Genomic DNA, 23784 nt, shown 5'->3' on the forward strand with positions numbered 1-23784 from the left:
GCTTCCGTTTGAGGGTTAAAATCGTAGCCTGTATTCGTTTAATATGCATACGATTTGCTATTACCGTTGCATCTTCTCGATATAAATCCCTTAAACACTGAAAGTAGAATTCCAGGGTTTGCTTCTGCCAGGCACATCGATCTCTGGAATAATTCTTCATCGCTTTTGTTAAGGCGGGTTTTGCACATTTTATCCACCACGTAATGGCAGAGTCGTACGCGGGAAACTTTCGTTCGCATTCTGCCCACGTGTTGCGGAAGACTGTGTGACACTCGGGTTCTGTTAAATGCGCTACATTTAGTTTCCAGGGTCCTCTTGCCCTGTACGTCCCTTGTTTGGCTAAATTGACGGTACATATATATGCCACATGATCTGTAAAGACAGTCGGCCATAGCTCTGCCTGCAAAACATGTTCCCTCATATTTGCTGATGCGTAGATTCTATCGACGCGGCTAGCTGAGTGACCAGTAACGAATGTGAATCCGGGCCTGTCGCCGTGTCTATGCTCCCATGTGTCTATTAAATTTAACTCTTCAATGATGGCGCGAAGCTCGGCGGACGGATTGAAATTTGGTGTCTGGTCTTTGGGACTGAGTACACAGTTAAAATCACCAGCGAATATAAGTTGGTCTGAAGGTGGTGTGAAAAGTGGCACAATGCCATCTTTAAAAAACTCTGCTCTCTGTCGTCGTCTCCCAGAACCGGAAGGGGCCTAGAGATTAATAAATCTGGTAGTATCGATAGTAGTCGCTATACCTCTGCTATTCGCCAGGCGTTCGATATGTGACATCACTATCCCTTCCTTAGCCATGATCGCGATCCCTAGTTCAGTGCCATTTCCAGGATTAACGACGGCATTGTAACCTGTGATACGTTCAAGGTTAATATTGGTCACTTCCTGCAGCATAATGAGATCAATATCAGCGGCATAGAGAAAATCTAGAAGGTTTTTTAAGTTGAGTGGGCTACTGATCTTATTGATGTTCAATGTCGCAATGCGGTAAGCTTGCAAGGACGTCATGAGAACAGAGGTCTAGGTGACAATGTGCCTACTATTGATGTTCATGGCGAACATCATCTAAAAGAAGTCCGCGTCATCAGCCACTGCACCGACGCCGGCGGTAGCCGTTTGTTGCTGGTGGGACACCTCTGCTTGAGCTTCTGATGACGGATTCTCTATACCGCGCCGATCCCGTACTAAATCTTCTTCCCGACCACCCTCTTCAACGTCATCTGACCAATCGCACACGAACTTGTCTGCGTTCATATCGCAATCCGAGAGCTTGGAACATTCAGGCATAGGGTTCGGATCCAATGAATCGGCCACCGCAGGGTCCCCTGAGGGCGATCGTCCGTGATCAGTGTCCGATTCGTCCGTCCGAGATTTTTTTGCCGTTTTGCTGGCTGCCGACGACGATGGGTCAGTTACATCAGTCAGTTTCTGTCTGACGTGGTTCGCCTTTTCACGCAATATTGGCGCCTTTGCTTCTGCCCCTTGATGTGCTAGCCGGCGTTTCTTCTGAGATTTGGGAGACCGCGGGGGCTGGTGGCCAGCCATCTCGTTCGACTCCATCCGGTCCACGTCGGACTTGTCGTCTCGAACCACTACGCCCACCGGAATACTTTCGGTGTCCGGAGGGTGCCCCATCTGCGAGTGAGTATTGCCCACCTTCTGGGTGTGTGAAGAAGGAACATTCTGTACGACATTCGCTTCCATCGGTGTAGCGCCTTCCTGCACTGCGCGCAAACCCTCTAGCGAAACATCTAAACTAGGTTCCGAGGTGACATTAGCCCGAGCGGCGGCGACGTATGATAATGGCAACGTAGACGTCGGGCCGCGCAACTCAGGCTCACCGGCCGGTATTTGCGCCACGCGTCGTTGGACACACTGAGCACGGATATGTTCTGTGGACCCACATCCCGCACAAGTTCTCGGCTGCCCGTCATAAATCACTATGGCCCCGTAGCCACACACAGTGATGTAGGACGGAATGTGCTTTAACATATCTATCTTCACCTGACGGACACCGTTTAGCACCGGGAAAATATGCATAGTCGACCACTTTTCTGCCGTATTGCTGATGACTGTTCCATATTCCCTCAATTTGGCATTAATCTGGTCAGCGGAAATTTCAAAGGGTAATTCAAATATGCGAACAGTTCTCACTCCGAGACCAGCAAGCGAAATTCTGACTTCACCAACATTGCCGTCAGAATGGTGGAACTTCAACACTCCTCCACAAGATTGAACGACCTGTTCGCATTTCTCGGGTTTCAACAATTTTAGGTACACCGTACTGCTGACGATAGATAGGTGAATGCCAATCATATCATCAATAGTTATTTTCATGACGTCTCTAATAAATAACTCAACCTCAAAGGATTTGGGTCGTGCAAAATGAGGGTCAAAACTCAATTTCAACGTGTCTTTCCGTATAAGTTCATCCATTATAGTCAAATGCAATTCATCACGCCGCAATAAAACAGCGTAGCAATGCGCACACTCACCAAACAGCACGCGACAGCCACAGGCGAGAGCGAAAACAACCCGCGTCCGACCGCCACGGCCGCTGCCGGCTGACTACCACTGAGCCAAAGAAGCGCGGCCAAGCGGTACTTTTGCGTACTTCGTCTTACCGTCGTCTGGATCATCAGACTTCAGCTGACAACACTTCATATTACCGACTAATATTTGCAGCTATGGCGACCCGTTACTGCTTGGCTACACATCTGTCACGTAACCGATGTGCTCTCCAAACAACAGCACTAGCATTTCAGAACATGTCTTTCACACATGTCTACAAAATCACCTTCACCTTCAAATACAGTTTCCTTGCGACAGACGGAGACGTAGGCAAAGTTTAAAGTTGCCATTTCCATTACATCACGTTAATCAGAAAAACGGTAATTCACAACTGCAGCGGAACAAAATTCCGTTAAGCCCAGCGTGAGGCACGAACCCACAACTCTGTGGTTAAAAGTCTCATGCTCTACCGACTGAGCTAGCCGGGCAGCCTTGGTGAATACGTGCTGGGTCGCATGTCACACAGTACTCATTTGGGTTGATTGGTCCCATACAGAATCTCTCCATGCTGCCTAATGTTTTCCTAACGTCACACGCGTCACGTACTTCACTTTTATTTCATAATCATTTCTGAGAGATAAAGGAATTGCAAGAAAACCTGCAGAGCTAGTGGTGTCAAAATTAACACACATACTTGATGTAACTCATAAGCCGAACGAGTTACTTTCCGACGTTGTCTTAGATGTGCCAGTGCCAGCCAAAACTCGCGGTGACGGCACTCTGCCGACCATTTCGCTACTTAACACCGGTCTTGTTGTGTGTGTTTCAAGCTCAAGCGCATCTCCAAGCAGGAAATGGTCAACAGCAACATTCAGACGGTTTCGTACTCCTCAATAGCTACACTATAACGGAATGTTACTTTTTCAGAACTAGAAAAACACGACCGGGACAGGATTCGAACCCTCAATCTTAGGATCCGAACTCCGATGCCTTATCCATTAGGCCACACGGTCACTGACGACCAATTAATACTTATATACGACTCATCTCGAAATGCTCACACCCCTGAGGAATTGTTTTTTCGTTCTACAGAGCGGCTGGCCCTTGCTGTTCCCAACCTATTCGTTACATTCAACGCCTTACGAGACCGACCAAATATAGATTGGGAATCAAGACCACACACTTTGTGCATTTGGAATCGAAGGCAGGGCGCCCTTCCCCGCATTTGCTACTTCTGCAGGAGCGGCGACGACGACGACGACGACGACTTCTACCTCGTGAGGTTGATATATGTGAAAAATACATTTATCAAAGATAATTCAGACTGCTTCGTCCCACCTTATGCTGTGCCGCTTTGGCAAATGCTTTATGTGCGCCATTCGCATTAATCACTTCTGAGAGTAATTCTTAATAGACCGCCTGTCGCTATTTGTTCGTCATACCAGATACTGTTTGCTATACGGCCACGACGCGCAACTGATTTCGAAAATTCGTCTGCCTCCTGTGAGGATCGAACTCACGACCCCTGGTTTACTACACCAGTGCTCTGCCACTTTTTTTAACACCATTTTTTTTGTCTTTCTGCTTTACTAAACCAGTGTTCTGCCACTTTTTTTTCTTTTTTTCCCTTTTTGTTTCGTTTTCTTGTGTCATTGTTTAAAAGTTAGGGGTGACTGTCAGATTCAGGCCTGCGGAAACAAAGCGGGCAGGGGTCGAAACCTGAGGCCTGGGCACGATGACTCCACCGTCCTGTTTTCGAATGGCACCTGTACAACGGCGTCGTACTTTCCCCTACTGTCTCGGTTCTTGGTCGACCGTTTGTTTTTCTAGTGCGCCCTTAAGCTCCACGAAAACTTCAGTCCAGGTGTAGAGAAGAATTTTACATAAAGGCGGCAAAACCAGCTACAGTATAAAAGAAATCGGCTCACACAGTCGACCTTAGCCAACACCCTCCCTTTCAAATGTCAGGCTAAACATATTTGCAAAATCTTTACGGAGTCCTGCCAAGCGCAATCGGTTCCAGTAAGCAGTAAGAATGTACTGCCGAAACGTTAGGTGTTCATCCTCTTCATGACAACTATTGACAAAATGTACGAAGTGTCCAAGCAACCACATAACGGTATTGAGCTTCGTTCGCGGATAAATGGAAGAATCGGGCCGTACGATGATGTCAATGGTATAAGCGGCTTCAGCAGTCCTAGTCACAAAAGTCAGTTGTTTCCTGAGCCAACGCCAATTAGCAAGTTGCCCACAGCAGGTGAATCGATGCTCAAGGGTGTCCAGGAGACCACACCGAGTACAGTTGTCCGTGTCAGAAAGACCAATACGGTGCAGTCGTACGTTGGTGGGGACCAAACCATTAATTACCCTATACCACGTGGACGCCACAGCCATAGAGTGGATCGGCAGACTAACATTCTTCCAGACGTTCCTCCAGGACACTGATGGAGAAGCCAGTTCGATTGGATTGGGACCGGCCAGCCCCTCACAACGGGCAATCAAGCTCTTGGTCGTTGGCACCGGTCGTCGCAAGAAGACATCACCGAGGTAACTAACCGCAATATAAAATTGCCGGACGTGTTTCAACTTAAAATTAAGGCGACCGACGTCGACAGGTGGAGCAAGGTTCTCCGGACGCACAACAGTAAAAAGTCTGGATGTAATTAAAGTCACTTCTTGCGTAACAATTAGAGTCGTACGGCGGACGTACAAGGCAGATGCCTTGCGAGTAATGTCACTGAGGCCCAAGCCTCCGGAGATACGCGGTTTCGTCATAACCTCGTAACGCAACTTGAATAGATGACCCTTCCATATAAACCAGCTGGACAATTGGCGCAACCTTTTCGCCACCATAATGGGAAGGGGGAACAGCTGAGCAACATAATAGGCTTCACATAACACGTATGTGTCTAAAATTCTGATTTTTTGCAAAATGGTAGCAGAGCGCTGCCCATGGACCATCAGAGCCCCCTGTATCTTCTCGGTGACAGATTTCCAATTAAGAGCGGCCATTTTTATAGGACACCGATCAATGGTAATCCCCAATGACGTATGGCGATCGACAAAAGTGGCCCAAGGGACATCAGCATCGCGAAACCCTCGAATATCAAGGAACTTACATTTACCCTGATTGAGACGCGCTCCAGAGACACAAAAGTATGCATCAACTGCCCCTTTCAACAATGTGATATCATCACGTTGACGGAGGAGAACAACGACATCGTCCGCGTACGCCTTAACAGTGAGCTTCCCACCAGAGAGGGTCATAGCCTGAAGCTTGAAAGCAAGAGTCCGAAGCAGCGGTTCCAGGGACAATATGAATAGAGACATAGAGAGCGGACTACCCTGAGGTACCCCTCGGCGGATAGCAATGGGCGGCGTCAGCTGCCCATTGACTGACACCCGAGCAGTTATTCCCCTATACAAATTGCCAAGAACACGAATGAAGCGTTAAAACCTATTGTATCTAAAACACGATCTAAAAACACATGACTCACGTGATCAAAAGCCTTGTAAAAATCGAGGAAAGCAAAGGCACAATGAACGTTTGTAACCGCCGCAATCGAGACAACATCCCGATATTCGGCTACTGGGGTCAGAATAGATCTACCAGGAAAACAACATTGATGTGCACCAATCACAGACCGAAGAAGAGAAGACAATCGACTATTGAGCGCTCTAGCAGCTGTCTTGTAATCAAAATTCAGCAATGTGAGCGGACGAAGATTGGCAGCAGATAAATGACCAGTGGACTTCGGAATTAAAACAATTTTCCCTACTTTAAAATCGGCTGGCACATCCATCCCCCTGACAATCTCATTTAAAATCTGCGTAAAAGTGCCACCCAAAAGAGGCCAGAAACGGAGATAAAATTCTTTAGGCAGGCCGTCTGGACCTGGCGATTTACCGGACGGAGAGCGAGCAATAAAATCGAAAACATCATCTACCTCGAACTCCCGGAGAAAGTCGCCGTTCGCGTCAATCGTGATCGTCGCAGGGAGATCCTCAAGGACATCATCAAAAAGTGACGCACCAGAATCATCGGCAGAATAGAGACTAGCGTAATACTGATGAAGAGCACGAGTCATTTCCTCCTGTGCAATAAGCTGTCGTCCATCATCCACCATAAGAGAAGAGATGAAGGAGCGACGACGTCGAGTCTGATGCCGCAGCAGGTGGTACAAAGAAGTCAGTTCACCTTCAACAAGAGAGTGAGGTTTCGACTTTACTCGCAGACCATCCAACTGTCGTCGTTTGAGGGTCAAGAGCTTGGCTTTAATACGACGAACATCATGGATCCGCAGAGGAGAAGGACCCGCCGCGTCATACAGTTCACGCAGGACAGAGTAGTAAAATTCATACGTGTTCTTAAAATCACGCGCCCTTGCGGCACAGTAAAAAATCAAAGACTGACGAATCTTGGGCTTGGCAAACGCAGTCCACCAAACGAGCAAGGAGGGGTAACGCGGGACAGAGCGAAGACATCGCTCCCACACGGCACTTACAACGTCATCAATGGCACTGTCGGCAAGGTGGGAAACATTTAACGTCCACTGGGAACGATAAAGTTTTGCAGGTTGGTGACTAAGATTTACAGTTGCAGTAAAAGCACAATGGTCAGAAAAACTAGTAGGAATAACATCGACAGAAAGAATGTTATCACATAAAAAACCAGAGAAGTAGAATCTGTCGAGTCTACTGCATGAGGACGCGGTAAAAAACGTAAATTTCACCAGGGTTGGATATTTGTGTTCCCAAACATCACGCAGGTGCATCGTACGAACCAAGTCATGTAAATCTCGGCAATAATTAAAATTGGGGGACTGGTCTTCATGGCGTAAAACACAATTAAAATCGCCTCCGAGCAGGAGACTCCGCGGACTCTTGCGCAAAAGATAAATAAGCTCTTCCTTATAAAAGCGCGATCGAGCCACAGTGCGACTCGAACCAGAATGGGCATACAAAACAACTAGGCAGAGATCAAAAAGACGACAACCAATCCCACGGCCAGAGTCAAGGAATTCAATGTCAGTAACAGGAATACCTTCTCGAAAGAAAAGAGCAGTTCCTGTTGAATTTTCCGGTGCGACATTAAAAACAGTTTGAAATCCAGGTAGAGAGAGATCAGAAAACAAAACTTCCTGCAAAAATACTACGTCCGCACAGGAGTCGTAAAGAAACTGCCGCAAAGAGGCAATGCGAACGCCGGACTCAATACGGTTAACATTTAAGGTAATAAAGGTGTATGCTTGAACCATGGAGAGAGAAGCGAGAGAAGAAACCACCTACACCGACGCATCAACATCACAGTCCATAGCAGGGGAGACGGAAGCATCCGAGGGAGGGGGACTGCTATCCCCTTCCGCGGATCCCTTACGTTTTGGTTTTTTACGAACAGCATTGACGTTCGGCTGAACGCGCAACTAGCGTCTGCTGACGGGCAAGGAAGCGGCACCCGCCGGTGACGTAGGAGGGTCAAGTTCTGTATCCGACACCACCCGCGCCGGTCCACAGTCAGGGTCCGGGGTCGCGGGGGAAACATCCGACGAAACGGACTGGTCTACACCAATACTAGATTCCGGCTAACATGGACTACACGGAGGCGAAACGTGAGCAGGAAGCTCCGAAGCTGCTAAGTTGGAAGGAAGCGGAGCAGCTCCGCTGGCAGAGGTGTGGGGCAGCGAAGCAGGCTGTTGTTGCGACTCAACTTGTTGTGGCAACGAAGTCGGTTCGGAAGGCGGCGCCAACAGGCCCGACCGACGAGCCGACTCGAGAGAAGCCGCGTCGGAAGCCGGAGGGGCGTCAGCAGCCGCTACCGGAACAGCTACTTCAGGGGGACAGGGAGCATCTACACTACTCTGTGGCTCGGAGGATGTCGGTCTCTCGGATTGGGGCATCTCGGGGAGATCCTCATCCGTACTATTTCCATCTTGTGCGCGACGCCGTTTATTATTCAAAAGCGGCACACCCACCTGAGGAACAGACGGAACAACATCAGATTTGGCACGCAAAGGAGGGAATTCTGTGTCAGGGGCGTGCAAAACCTGCGGCGGGACGCTACTACGACTGGACTGTTCGACACCAGGAGCAGAACCACCTGCAACTAGGTCAGCGACCGTTAACTTGCGACGCTGTTCGAGAGAATTTTTTAACACAAAAACCCTCCGCGGACAGTCGGTACGCACATGGCCACTCTCATTACACAAAAAACAGGTGCCAACCTGACCACTATATGTTACATGGACACGATATCCACCGATCTGCAGGTGCGAGGGAATATTCTGCTTCACGTGCATTTCGACGGAACGAATACCACTGTAACACTGCAGACGATGTTGGCTGGACCAGCGTTCAAGTCGAATACTCTTAACATCACCATACTTGAGTAAACCCTCCTTAAGATACACATTATCAACCTCCTGCGGAAGGATGTAAACACGAACACTGGTGTACGTAATGGAAGCATTTGAAAGCAGTACGGTACTGACAGAATCATCCCGGTGCCGAAAGAGAACCTGATGACCAAATTTGGAAATAATGTTATCAACCTGAAGGGGGTCAATAAATTTAACAACGATAACATAGAGTTCTCTATCAAAATACGCAGTGTGCACCTGATCGGAATGAATGCCAAAGGTATCTACTAACCAATCATTAATCTCAAGGGAACTAGGTTGCACATGGCGGATGGACTTGTCAAAAGCAAAATTAACTGTAGCCTGACGAGGAATAACCTGAGACGACATTTTCAAAAACTACGCGGTCTAAACCGCTACACAAAAAACACTAAAATACACACAGAAAGTAACACAAGGAACGAAACAACGACGTAGAAAAACTCACAAAAGGTACAACACTACACGTAAACAAACGATATCCCACTATACGTAACGCTACGGCGGAGCGGAAAACTAGGCACGTCTACACTGCACGGCGTCTGAAGCGGAACTGCCACTGAGCTAAAGAGGCGCGGTCTAGCGGTAAGTTTGCGTAATTCGTCCTTACGGCCGTCTGGATCAACAGGCTACAGCTGACAACACTTCATATTACCGACTAATATTTGCAGCTATGGCGCACCATTACTGCTTGGCTACACATCTGACACGTAACCGATGTGCTCTCCAACCAACACCGCTTGCATTTCAGAACATGTCATTCACACATGTCTACAAAATCACCTCCACCTTCAAATACAGATTCCTTGCGACAGACGGAGACCTAGGCAAAGTTTTAAGTTGCTATTTCCATTACATCACGTTAATCAGAAAAACGGTAATCTACATCTGCAGCAGAACAAAATTCCGTTCCGCCCAGCGTGAGGCACAAACCCACAACCCTGATGTTAAGAGTCTCACGCTCTACCGACTGAGCTAGCCGGGCAGCCTCGGTGAATACGTGCTGGGTCGAATGTCACACAGTACTCGTTTGGCTTGGGTGGTCCCATACAGAATCTCTCCATGCTGCCTAATGTTTCCCTAACGTCACACGCGTCACGTACTTCACTTTTATTTCATAATCATTTCTGAGAGATAAAGAAATTGCATGAAAACCTGCAGAGCTAGTGGCGTCAAAATTAACACACATACTTGATGTAACTCATATGCCGATCGAGTTACTTTCCGACGTTGTCTTAGATGTGCAAGTGCCAGCCAAAACTCGCGGTGACGGCACTCTGCCGACCATTTCGGTATTTAACACCGGTCTTGTTGTGTGTGTTTCAAGCTCAAGCGCATCTCCAAGCAGGAAATGGTCAACAGCAACATTCAGACTGTTTCGTACTCCTCAATAGCTACACTAAAACGGAATGTTTCTTTTTCAGAACTGGAAAAACACGAGTGTGTCAGGATTCGAACCTGCAATCTTCGGATCCGAAGTCCGACACCCTTATCCATTTTTTTTGCTAAAAAAATGTACATAAAAAGGAGCGGAACTAGATGAAAACCATGTAAGGACATAATGTTAGTTGAATACAGAGTACGTTGAGCTAAATAAAAATATTGCTTCAGGTGAGGCTCGAACTCACAACCCCGGCATTGCTCACGACTTACTGTCTATAAGTACCGTGCACTAACCGATTGCGCCACTTTTTTTTACCACTTTTGTTTTTCTTTTTTCTTTTTTTTCTTTTTTTTTCTTTTTTCATTTTTTTTCATTAGTTAACCCTTTTATAAAATGGAACTAAAAAAATCCAAGTGCCACCGCCACTTTTCATCCTTAAAAAAAAATACTGTTCCACTTCAGGCGTTGGCTCCTGACTAAACCTACCCCAGAGAGCTGCCTATCTACCAGGTTAAATATAGGAAATCAAGATTAGGGCTATCCTTACAAACAAAACAATATCTCCTTTTTTTCTGAATTTTATTTTTATTTTTATTGTTGTTATGTTATTATTTTTTTTATTTTTGTTTAGTTTTGTTGTGTCATTGATCAGAGGCCTTCTGCGCCCCGCTGGTAATATGTTGAGTCACGTCTTCTCGAAATTGATGTGTTCTGTTCAATTGTTCAGAAATGTTCATTGGTTCAAACAGGAAACGTTCTTCTCTCTTGGCTTAACACATTCCAGCTGCGAGGCGGGTCGTGGAAAGCACTCCCAAGGAAGTTCGAGAAAAATTGTCTGTGTTTTGGGTGACGGACAACGACATAATGACGGTCATTGAGGTATGTCCAAAAATCGAGTACAGAGTCTACAGTTTGTCCAAATAGGTAGTGAATGGCATGTCCGCGAATCCAATTCACAGCATTGGTCTTTGTCCGAGGAAAATATTCACGATCCGGAAATAATAATGAAAGGAGAGTAATCCGATCCAGAATGTCCCGCGTTAGAAAAGCGACAATAAGGCGAATGAAGTGCCAAACCTCCGCCGCCGGTCCGCAAACAAACCGATGTTCATCATTGTCTGGGACTCCACACATGGAACAGAGAGGTGATTGGGCGAGGTGGATACGATGAAGGCGTGATTGATTGATTTGCTTACCATTGACAGTTAGGTACCAGACAAACTGAACACTCGTGTCAAGGTAACGGGCGAAAACCGCGCGCCATACATGACGCCAGTCTACCTGGGGGAACTTTTGTTCAATCGGGTTAGGTGGACGACCTAATTGGAGCACATTGTATACTGCCTTTGTCTTGAGTAAAAGCTGTCTCCGTAAGGTGAGGCGTAGATAACTGAGTTCAAGAAAGAAGTATCGTATATAATGGAACTGGACCGGAACGTCCGAGATCATCACTGGGGCTGACAGTGAGACCGGCGTATATGCCGTCACGAGGAGACCAGTGAGGCTCGTTGGGCATCGTGTCCATACCGTCATCTGGGACCTGACAAATAGGGCGCGAGCTCTATCCGGCACGTGAAACAGACCTATCCCACCTCGTTCACGGGGAAGAGTAAGTGTTGCATAGTTAACTTTGAACAACAGCCCAGAGCTGACGAAAGATGCCATCGCTGCCAACATGCGACGTGCCATAGTAAGCGGGAAAGGTAGAACTTGTGCTACATGGGGCACTCGGGATGCGATATATATATTGACATATCGAGCTCGTTGGAGAATATCTAGGGATCGAAGGCGATGGTCCATAAGACCTGCTCTGATCATTAAAAGGAGGCGTCTGCAGTTGATGGCGGCTGAACGCCGGAGATCAGATGAAAAGTCTATTCCCAAACAGCGAATGGTATCAACGGTGGTGAGAGGTGTAACACACTCCACAGGGAGTCCCGTGCTAATGAACATAACGTGTGACTTACGTACGTTTAAAGAGCTACCTGACGCCTCACCATAAGTCGCTACCCACGTCAAAACAGCTCGAACCTCGTCGGCATTACGTAAACAGAGGACTACATCGTCAGCATAGGCCGTGCAACAGAATCGGTATCGATCTATGAACAACCCTACCAAACGTTGTCTGAGCCCACATAGCAAGGATTCCATGGAAAAGGCGTACAAAATCGCTGATAGAGGGCAACCTTGACGTACGGATCGACCTATTTTTATCGGAGGAGTGAGTCTGCCATTGTACATAATCCTGGAAGAGGCACCCCGCAGAAGGCGCATCACTACCGTGATAACGGCGACTGGGAAACCCATATGGTGGAGAACGGCCGTAAGGAACGAATGGTCAACCCTATCAAAAGCTTGACTAAAGTCCAAAGACGCAAGTGCCCCAGAGAGGCGTTGTGCCTGGGTAACGGCGATCACATCCCTGTAGCGGCATAAAGCCGTGCGGATATTATTATCCCCTCCCAGAGATGCTTGGTCTGGCGACACAACATATCGGGCAACAGTTTTAAGTCGTGCCGCCAGAAGGCGAGTGAAGATTTTCATATCACTGTTAAGGAGGGTGAGGGGCCGATAATCACTGATATTGTTGCCACCATGCGGTTTATGTACAGGAATAATAATTCCTTCCATGAAAGAGTCCGGCACAGGTACTTCCGGAGACATCAGCTCCCGACATATGGAGGTGAAGGTGGACTCTAACAAATCACGGAAGGTGCGATAAAATTCGAGGGGAAGACCGTCGGGTCCTGGGGAGCGATTGATGGTTCCTGATCGGATCGCATCGCGGACTTCATCATCAGCCACCTCTGATACCAAATCAATCGCCGCATCTCCTGGGAGACCACCGAAGCTGAGCTGTGAGACTTCCTCGATCAACTCTGGGGAATGTGGAATTGCGGCGTAGAGCTGCTGGTAGTGGACATGAAGTACATTCCCTATTGCAGATTGGCTTACGTAGCGACGTCCAGCTTGGTCTGTTAGGATGGGAATAAATTTTCGGCGACGATGTTGGCGCTCTTGGTTGATATGGTACATAGATGGATGATCATGAGGCATGCGATCAGCAGTACGAAATCGTACTATCGCTCCTTCCAAGTGCCTTCGCATGAGATTGGAGATTTGGGCCTTAGCATGGTTTATCCTTGTATGGCGCTCAGGGGAGGCTGGCATCGTGGAGCATTCTCGTAGGATCCTGTAGTAAAAGTCCATAGTGCTCTTCCTCCAGGCGACAACATCTTTGCCATATCGGATCAAAGTTTTTCGAAGAGCAGGTTTTGCACACTGGATCCACCAGGATATGGTAGACGGATACGTGGGACGGCGTCTATTACATGTGATCCAAGTGTCTTCTATTAGAAGTCGACAGTCAGGTGAATTAAGAAGTGCCGTGTTCAGTTTCCATAAACCACGTCTGTGCCATACTGCCTGTCTTGTGAGAACAACGTCACAGAAGTAAGCCTCATGATCTGAGAAAGCAACAGGCCAGATTTCAGCCTGTCGTGTGTGTTGAATTAGCGATCGCGAGATGTAGATGCGATCCAGTCAGCTACAGGAGTGCGCAGTGTAGTACGTAAAGCCCAAACGATCATCGTGAACATGTCTCCACGTGTCGACAAATTGTAGCCGCGTCACGACTGTTTCCAGAGCTGCGCATGGTGAGTGACGCGGCAATTGATCCTGAGGTCGCTGGCTGCAGTTGAAGCCTCCACCCATGAACCAGTCATCGTGTGGTCCCATAAAAAGGGGTGTAACTTCATCTGCGAAGAAGGCATTGCGTTCACGACGGTAGCTGGAGCCCGACGGCGCATAAATGTTGACGATGCGTACACCAAAGAGAGTAAGGGCCATACCTCTCCCGTTGGGGAGGTATAGGACATCTTCGGCAGGAAGACCTTCTCGTAAGATGATGGCAACACCACTACCGGTGTCCGAAGCGGGAGAAAGATGCGCCGTGAAGCCATGTGGTGGTGAAAAATCGGCGACATGCACTTCCTGAAAAAGCGCAATATCAATGTCCGCATCATAAATCATATCGCGGAGCAGCGCTAGTTTGTGGGGCGCACGAATGGTCACGAGGTTAATCGTTGCGATACGATAACGCTGGTGTTGGAGTCCCACAGGCACAGGAGGGGCTGCTTCTTCAGGGGCGAGAGGTCGTCGATCTTGCCGGTCCGCTGAAGAGGTTGCTATTGTGGAGAGTTTGCGGGCGCGGGCGCAACCGATGGGGGCGCCCCATCATCAGCACCGTCCACCCCAGTCCCTTCGATCTCCACGTCGTCTGCCCAGGAGACTGATACTGCGGTAGGGTACCGACTGTTTACATCATCCATGTGGAGAGGAGACGTAGTTTTCGGCTCAGCATATAGACTTTCTTCAGCGTCGACCTGTGGGGGCGACGGCGCCAGTAAGGAGAGGTAATCGTTGCCAGTGGTCGCCTGTGGCGGGTCGTTCGCATCAGACTTTTGGACATCATAGAGCGGTTTGTCGTCCATCTTCAGTTCTGCATCTCTGGCATCCATCCGTAGAATGGATTCATCAGGGGGTGTACGGCTACGTTTCTTTCTCTTTCGTGTCGACCCTTGTTTTCGAACAGGTCGTTCCGAGTCTGATTGCGGGTGGTCTTCGTCTGACTCCGGACCTGTCTGAAGGAAAGCAGAAGTAGGTACCACTCCCGGATCAACGTCCATCTGAGCAGCATTTTCAGTCACAGTGCTGCGATGATGTGGAAGGTCAGGATCTGGCGTCTGTGGCACCTCAGAAGGAATCTCAGTAGCGGTTGCATCTGCCTGATCAGACGACGTCAACAGAGCAGGAAGACCCTGTGTAGAGGTGCTACCTTCCTGGGCAACCTTGGCATATGTGACAGGGATCTGAGTGATCACCGCTGGGGACGCTTCCTCGTCGACCGGCGTTTGGATCAGGCGGCGTCGCATGCAGGCGGATCTGACGTGGCCTTCTTGTCCACAACCCGCAGATGTTCGGGGTTGGCCGACGTACATGACAATGGCTCGCACACCGCCAATTGTCAGGTATGATGGTATATGTTTTTTCAGTTCAATTTTTACCTGACGCACACCATTAAGGACATGGTAGGTCGTGAAGGTTTGCCATTTTTCCTCTACGTAACCGATGACGTTACCGTATGGTTGTAACGCAGAGACAACTACGTCCTTCGGCACTTCAAATGGTAGTTCAAACACCCTAATCGTGCGTTGACCGTACTCTGCGAGTTCAAGTGTTACTGCTCCGACGTGACCATCAGAGTATTTGAACTTAAGTCCATTGGTATGGCAGCGAATAACATCTTCACACACCTCGGTGTTTGTCATTTTAATATGAACGACACTACTCGTGATCGAAAAATGGATTCCGATAACGTGGTTAGGATCTAAACGAACTTCTTCACGTAGGAACGTTTCAACTTCATGTGCACGAAGTCGCGCATGTTCAGCTGGGAAGGAAAATTGTAGAATCGCACGGCGGTAAGCGCTCGACATGTTGTTCACGGTGGACGGACGCAAAACCTTAAAGCTACGACGCGGAAGTAAACAAACCTGCAGCGGAGCACGGGGCCGGCGCGCGGGGCCGTCCTGCACGCTGCCACGGCTGAGAGCCGACTTAATCCATTAGGCCACACGGTAACTGACGACCACTTAATACTTATATACGACTCATCTCGAAACGCTCACACCCCTGAGGAATTGTTTTATCGTTCTACAGAGCCGCTGGCCCTTGCTGTTTCCCACCCACTCGTTACATTCAACCCCTTACGAGACCGAGCAAATAGAGATTGGGAATCAAGACCACACACTTTGTGCATTCGGAATAGAAGGCAGGGCGTCCCTCCCCGCATTTGCTACTTCTGCAGGAGCGACGACGACGACGACTTCTACTTCGAAAGGTTGATATATGTGAAAAATACATCTATAAAAGATAATTCAGACTGCCTCGTCCCACCTTATGCTACCGCTTTGGCAAATGCTTTATCTGCGCAATTCGGCTTAATCACATCTGAGAGTAATTCTTAATAAACCGCCTGCCGCTATTTGTTCGTCATACCAGGTACTGTTTGCTATACGGCCACGACGCGCAACTGATTTCCAAAATACGTCTGCCTCCTGTGAGGATCGAACTCACGACCCGCGGTTTATACACCAGTGCTCTGCCACTGAGCTAAAGAGGGGCGGTCTAGCGGTAAGTTTGCGTAATTCGTCCTTACGGTCGTCTGGATCATTAGGCTTCAGCTGACAACACTTCATATTACCGACTAATATTTGCAGCTATGGCGCACCATTACTGCTTGGCTACACATCTGACACGTAACCGATGTGCTCTCCAACCAACACCATTTGCATTTCAGATCATGTCTTTCACACATGTCTACAAAATCACCTCCACCTTCAAATACAGATTCCTTGCGACAGACGGAGACCTAGGCAAAGTTTTAAGTTGCTATTTCCATTACATCACGTTAATCAGAAAAACGGTAATCTACATCTGCAGCGGAAAAAAATTCCGTTCCGCCCAGCGTGAGGCACAAACCCACAACCCTGATGTTAAGAGTCTCACGCTCTACCGACTGAGCTAGCCGGGCAGCCTCGGTGAATACGTGCTGGGTCGAATGTCACACAGTACTCGTTTGGCTTGGGTGGTCCCATACAGAATCTCTCCATGCTTCCTAATGTTTTCCTAACGTCACACGCGTCACGTACTTCACTTTTATTTCATAATCATTTCTGAGAGATAAAGAAATTGCATGAAAACCTGCAGAGCTAGTGGCGTCAAAATTAACACACATACTTGATGTAACTCATATGCCGAACGAGTTACTTTCCGTCGTTGTCTTAGATGTGCAAGTGCCAGCCAAAACTCGCGGTGACGGCACTCTGCCGACCATTTCGCTAGTTAACACCGGTCTTGTTGTGTGTGTTTCAAGCTCAAGTGCATCTCCAAGCAGGAAATGGTCAACAGCAACATTCAGACGGTTTCGTAATCCTCAATAGCTACACTAAAACGGAATGTTTCTTTTTCAGAACTGAAAAACACGACTGTGTCAGGATTCGAACCTGCAATCTTCGGATCCGAAGTCGGACGCCTTATCCATTAGGCCACACGGTCACTGACGACCAATTAACACATATATACGACGCATGTCGAAACGCTCACACCCCTGAGGACTTGTTTTATCGTTGTACAGAGCCGCTGGCCCTTGCTGTTTCCCACCCATTCGTTACATTCAACCCCTTACGAGACCGAGCAAATATAGATTGGGAATCAAGTCCACACACTTTGTGCATTCGGAATCGAAGGCAGGGCGTCCCTCCCCGCATTTGCTGCTTCTGCAGTAGCGGCGGCGGCGGCGGCGGCGGCGGCGGCGACGACGACGACGACGACGACGACGACTTCTACCTCGAGAGGCTGTAAAATATGTGAAAAATACACCTATAAAATATAATTCAGACTGCCTCGTCCCACCTTATGCTGTACCTTTTTTTTCTTCTTTTTTTTCTTTATTGTTATTTTAAAGCCTGTATAACAGGCAGGCTGTCAGCAAGGTTCTATGCTGCTCTTCAGCCAGAGGATACACAATGAGGAAATACAGAAAGACTACACATAGGTTACAGAACGGTGGGCAAGAAAACAGTTGACACAGAAAGGCAAACATGGAGCCGTTCACACTTGACGATAGTACACACTGAAAACTGGTGACGCGGCGCGCAAACACGGAAGACGGCGATGGGACAGGTGAACGATGGAGTGCGACGGTGAACACTGAACACTAAACACGACGGCACACACAAGACACTGATGGCGATGATCTCCGGCGCACGAAAGTCCACGTAGCGTGTGCGTGTCCGGGCACCTGCCAAGAGGGAAAGAGGGGTGGGGGGAGGGGGTGGAGAGGGGAGAACAGAGACTCCAATGGCTGAGGACATGGGAGGAGGAGTAGATGGACAGGGGAGGGGAAACCTGGGGGAGGAGTGGGGAGAAAGGAATGAGCGAGGGAGGATGCCCAAAGGAACAGAGACAGGAAGAGGGAAGGAGGATCAAAGTTGGTAGGAGGGGTATATGGAGGGAAGGAGGACATCATCAGGGAGTGGGAGCTGGCGGAAGCCACATTGGGAGAGGGTAAGGAGGGTAGAGAGATGGAGACCGGGTGGGACATGGGAATACAGTCGCGGCAGCGGGCGGGGGGGAGAGGATGGGCGAGACAAGCGGGCGGGGCGGGAGAGGATGGGCGAGACAAGCGGGTGAGGAGGATCGAGATTGCGTGATATGTACTGGATCCGTAATCTCTCAAGGAAAAGGAGGTGGTGGGGGAATGGAATGAGATCATACAGGATCCACGTGGGGGAGGGATGTGATAGGCGAGGCGGAGACCATGGCGTTCAATGATTTGGGGGGATTTGTAAAAGGTAGCGGAGGCAGAGATCCAGGCCAGATGGGCGTAACAAAGGATATGGCGGATGAGGGATTTTACGCTGTACCGCTTTGGCAAATGCTTTATCTGCGCCATTCGCCTTAATCACATGTGGGAGTAATTCTTAATAAACCGCCTGTCGCTATTTGTTCGTCATACCAGATACTGTTTGCTATACGGCCACGACGCGCAACTGATTTCCAAAATTCGTCTGCCTCCTGTGAGGATCGAACTCACGACCACTGGTTTATTACACCAGTGCTCTGCCACTGAGCTAAAGAGGCGCGGTTTAGCGGTAAGTTTGCGTACTTTGTCCTTACGGTCGTCTGGATCATCAGGCTTCAGCTGACAACACTTCATATTACTGACTAATATTTGCAGCTATGGCGACCTGTTACTGTTTGGCTACACATCTGACACGTAACCTATGTGATCTCCAACCAACACCACTTGCATTTCAGAACATGTCTTTCACACATGTCTACAAAATCACCTCCACCTTCAAATACAGTTTCCTTGCGAAAGACGGAGACCTAGGCAAAGTTTTAAGTTGCTATTTCCTTTAAATCATGTTAATCAGAAAAATGGTAATTTACATCTGCAGCGGAAAAAAATTCCGTTCCACCCAGCGTGGGGCTCGAACCCACGACCCTGAGATTAAAGAGTCTCATATTCTACCGACTGAGCTAGCCGTGCAGCCTCGGTGAATACGTGTTGGGTCGCATGTCACACAGTACTCGTTTGGCTTGGGTGGTCCCATACAGAATCTCTCCATGCTGCCTAATGTTTTCCTAACGTCACACTCGTCACGTACTTCACTTTTATTTCATTATCATTTCTGAGAGATAAAGGAATTGCATGAAAACCTTCTAAGCTAGTGGCGTCAAAATTAACACACATACTTGATGTAACTCATAAGCCGAACGAGTTACTTTCCGTCGTTGTCTTAGATGTGCAAGTGCCAGCCAAAACTCGCGGTGACGGCACTCTGCCGACCATTTCGTTAGTTAACACCGGTCTTGTTGTGTGTGTTTCAAGCTCAAGCGCATCTCCAAGCAGGAAATGGTCAACAGCAACATTCAGGCGGTTTCGTACTCCTCAATAGCTACACTAAAACGGAATGTTTCTTTTTCAGAACTGGAAAAACGCGACCGTGACAGGATTCGAACCTTCAATCTTCGGATCCGAAGTCCGACGCCTTATCCTATTTTTTAGTTTAGCATGATATAACAATCAAATAAATATATTTATTAATCTTTACAAATACATAACAATATATGAACAATAACTTCTCATGTCACAGTTCACGTAATGTATAATTAAATCACATAATATTTCACTTTAGAGTTTGATCTAAATAAATATCACATGGAATGATAAATCATGCAGAAACAGGTTGAGCATTAACTGCATTCTGTATCTCCTTCTCTGTCATTAAGCCCAGATGATGCAGAGAGTATAGCAACTGTTGTTTAGAGTTGCCACAAAATTTATTATTAAGAGAATTTGGAAATCCCCTATAACCATCACCCATTGTGTATAATGGTACCCGCAGAGTTCCAAGAACCTCTGTGCCATAATCATGTGCAAATACAGAATTTTTTTCAATATGAAAAAGTTCCTCCATTGTATCCTCCACAGCATAGAAGTTTAATACCAATTTTGTACTTTTATTCCAATGAGAAACTATGTGGTTTTCATCTTTTATTAAATTTTTTGTAGGAGAGAAGTTCATTTCTTCAACTAATTCTCTATTCAGTCCTGTAATAACATCTTCTGCTTCATCTATGAGTCCTCCAGGAAAGCCAATATATCCATCGAATCGCATCTGCATCAAAACTGCAGCCCTATCGCTGTATAAATCAAAGATCCGCTGCGTATGTGTACAGTATATCATACAGTGAGCAGCCTCTGTACACGTAGCATAGTTGGTCTCCTTTAGATTCTCCTTAGTGAGAACTGCGTAATCTGTAGTTCTAGAAATCCTTCCGAAATATTCTGTATCTTCAAGATGTCCCCATGACCCATCGCCAGTTTCTGTCATTTCTCCTTTTAAACAAATATTTTTCTAAATAAACGTTCAGTGTAAACTCAAAGCTGTCAATGTTTAACGTTGTCACATTTCAGCTGTTCGTTCGACGCTCAGAACTTATTCTTCAGCTGGTCACTGAAATTAAACGTTGCTGAAACATGAAGCAGATGCACAGCTGGAAAAAAACTGCATGTCAGACTATAAAATTAATCAGAAATTGTATATACACATCCTGTGCCAGTCACTTATTTCCCAACCAAAGCAGAATACGACAATAAGCAGCTGCTCCAAAGATTCCATGAATAAGTGCTGTGTGTATCGATTAGGCCTGACGGTCACGGACGACCAAGTATTACTTATATACGACTCATCTCGAAACGCTCACACCCCTGAGGAATTGATTTTTCGTTCTACAGAGCCACTGGCCCTTGCTGTTTCCCACCCATTCGTTACATTCAACCCCTTACGAGACCGACCAAATATAGATTGGGAATCAAGACCACACACTTTGTGAATTCGGAATCGAAGACAGGGCGTCCCTCGCCGCATTTGCTACTTCTGCAGGAGCGGCGGCGACGGCGGCGACGACGACGACGACGACGACGACCACGAAGACTTCTACCGCGAGAGGCTCTGATATATGTGAAAACTACATCTATAAAATATAATTCAGACTGCCTCGTCCCACCTTATGCTGTACTTTTTTTTTCTTTATTGTAATTTTAATCACCTCACACATCAATACAAGGTGGGCTGGCAGCAGCATATTACCCTGCTCTTCAGCCTTGAGTGGTACAATAACATGACATATAGGTGGCACAGACAATACAATAAAAACGGCGGGCAAAAAATGTAGATTCAAAAAAACAGTAACACTTGGAGACACAGCGCACATAACACGGATGACTGCGACGGCACACGTGAACGGTGGTGGCGTGACGGCGAAAGGACACTGAACACAAAAGGAAGGCACACACACGAGACACTGACGGCAATGATCTCCGGCGCGCGAATGTTCACTGAGCATGTGCGAGTCCGGGGACCTGCCAAGGGAGGGGGAGGAAAAAGGGGAGTGGGACAAGGAGAGGGGAGGGCAGATGCCATGGGCAAGGGAGACAGGGGGAGGGGAGGATAAAAAAGGAGGAGCCCGGGGGAAGAGGGGTGGGGGAAGGGGACGGCGGAAAAGGAGAGAGAAGGGAGGGAAGGTGCCAAGTGGAGAGGCCACAGGAAGTGGGGCCGGGTAGGATCAAAGTTGATAGGAGGGGTAGACGGAGGGGAGGAGGACTTCATCAGGAAGGGGGAGCTTCCGGAAGCCACCTTGGGAGAGGGTAAGGAGGGTAGAGAGATGTAGACCGGGTGGGACGTGGGAATACAGGCGCGGCAGCGGGCGGGGGTGGGAGAGGATGGGCGAGACAAGAGGGTGAGGAGGGTCGAGTTTGCGGGGAGGTGTACAGGATCTGTATCCTTTCAAGGAAAAGGAGGAGGTGGGGGAAAGGAATGAGATCGTACAGGATCTGTGTGGGGGAGGGGAGACGGATGCGATAGGCGAGGTGGAGAGCATGGCGTTCAAGGATTTGAAGAAATTTATAAAAGGAATGGGGGCGGAGATCCACTCCGGATGGGCGTAGCAGAGGATAGGGCGGATGAGGGATTTATAGATGTGGAGGATGGTGGCGGGGTCCAGACCCCACGTACGGCCTGAAAGGAGCTTGAGGAGTCACGAGTGTGACTCGCGAGCAAATTACAAACGTGTCGTTGGAGTTGCCGGTGGCATCGTAGTGTGTCCGGGTCACGCGTGTGGAGGAAGGCACGGTAGAGACGGCGGGATTCTTGGAGGAGGAGGACAGCCTGTGGGGGTAAGGTAGGACGGTGGTGGTGGATAGCGACAGTAGGGAAGTGGGCCTCCACGGCCTCAGACAAGGTCTGCTGGAGAAAGGTGGCGGCATGGGTTACATTTGCAGGGCGACGGAAGGTGAAGTGGTGGCTATCGACCTGGGTGGAGAGGGTATCCCAGTAGGCATTCCAGTTGGCACGGGAATAGTTATGGACATACTTAGGGGAGGGTCATGATGAGGGTTGGGGCGGGGGCGACGACTGTCTGAAAGGGTGAGGAGAACAGGGAGATGGTCGCTACCAATAGGGTCCAGGACATCCACCGTTATGCGGCCAAGGAGGTTGGCGGAGGAAAGGACAACATCAGGAGTGGAGTTGGATTCGGGACGGGTGTGCTGGGGGATGGGGATGAGGTCGCCTTGAAGGGAGGAGAGGAACCGATGCCACCGCCGTAGCTGGGCGGCGGAACGACTGTGGATGTTGAGGTCGGCGGCGATCACGTAGGAGGAGAAGGTACGGTCAATGTGAGAAGTCGAAGGGAATAGGGGCGTTAGGGCGGACATAGATGGTGGCGCAGGTAATGGTAAGGCCGGGGAAGAAGAGACTAAGGATCAGGTGTTTGGTGGGGTCGGAAAGGAGAGGTCGATGGAGGGGGCGTGCTCGGAAAAGACCCGCATAAGCCGGGTGGGGCAGCATGAATGTGGCGAACTGCACACATCTCCAGACGAGGATGCGCCTTGAGCTCTGCCAACACCTCCTCCTCTGTGATCGCCAGACTAAGCCGAGTGATCACGGCGGTGAGGGTCGGCGAGTGACGCGGGGGTTGGGGTTGGCGGGAGGGAGATGGCGAAGGAGCAGGGGTGAGGGAGGCATTAGGCCCAAAGCGGGTGACAGGGAAAGGAGGTCCGTGTGGAGGGTAGGGCTGGGGGAAGGGATGAGCACCGAATCACGGCGAGCAGTAAGGAGGGAGATGGGGGCACCAGGAAAATTCTGGCTAAGGAAGAGGGTGAGGTTCCGGGCTTCAAGGAAGGAGGGATCAGGACGGGAGAGGAGCTAGCGGTAGGAGGGGGTGGAGGAGGATGAGGAGGGAGGCAGGCGGGGAGACATCCATGGCATCATGAGTTGGAGAAGGGGGACGAGGCGCAGCCTTTTTGGGAGTAGAAGAGGCAGGGGAGCCACTGGGTCGCTTGACGG

At 48.7% G+C, this 23784-nt stretch overlaps 1 non-coding gene across 1 annotated transcript; it reads right to left on the reverse strand.

Moving 5' to 3' along the window:
• Nucleotides 1–18937: 18937 nt before the first annotated feature.
• Trnai-aau (transfer RNA isoleucine (anticodon AAU)) lies at nt 18938–19009 on the reverse strand. The gene has a single exon. It is a non-coding gene; the product is annotated as a tRNA-Ile (tRNA).
• Nucleotides 19010–23784: the final 4775 nt, after the last annotated feature.

The sequence above is a fragment of the Schistocerca gregaria genome, chromosome 7 (assembly GCF_023897955.1).
Source record: "Schistocerca gregaria isolate iqSchGreg1 chromosome 7, iqSchGreg1.2, whole genome shotgun sequence".
NCBI classification, from domain to species: domain Eukaryota; kingdom Metazoa; phylum Arthropoda; class Insecta; order Orthoptera; family Acrididae; genus Schistocerca; species Schistocerca gregaria.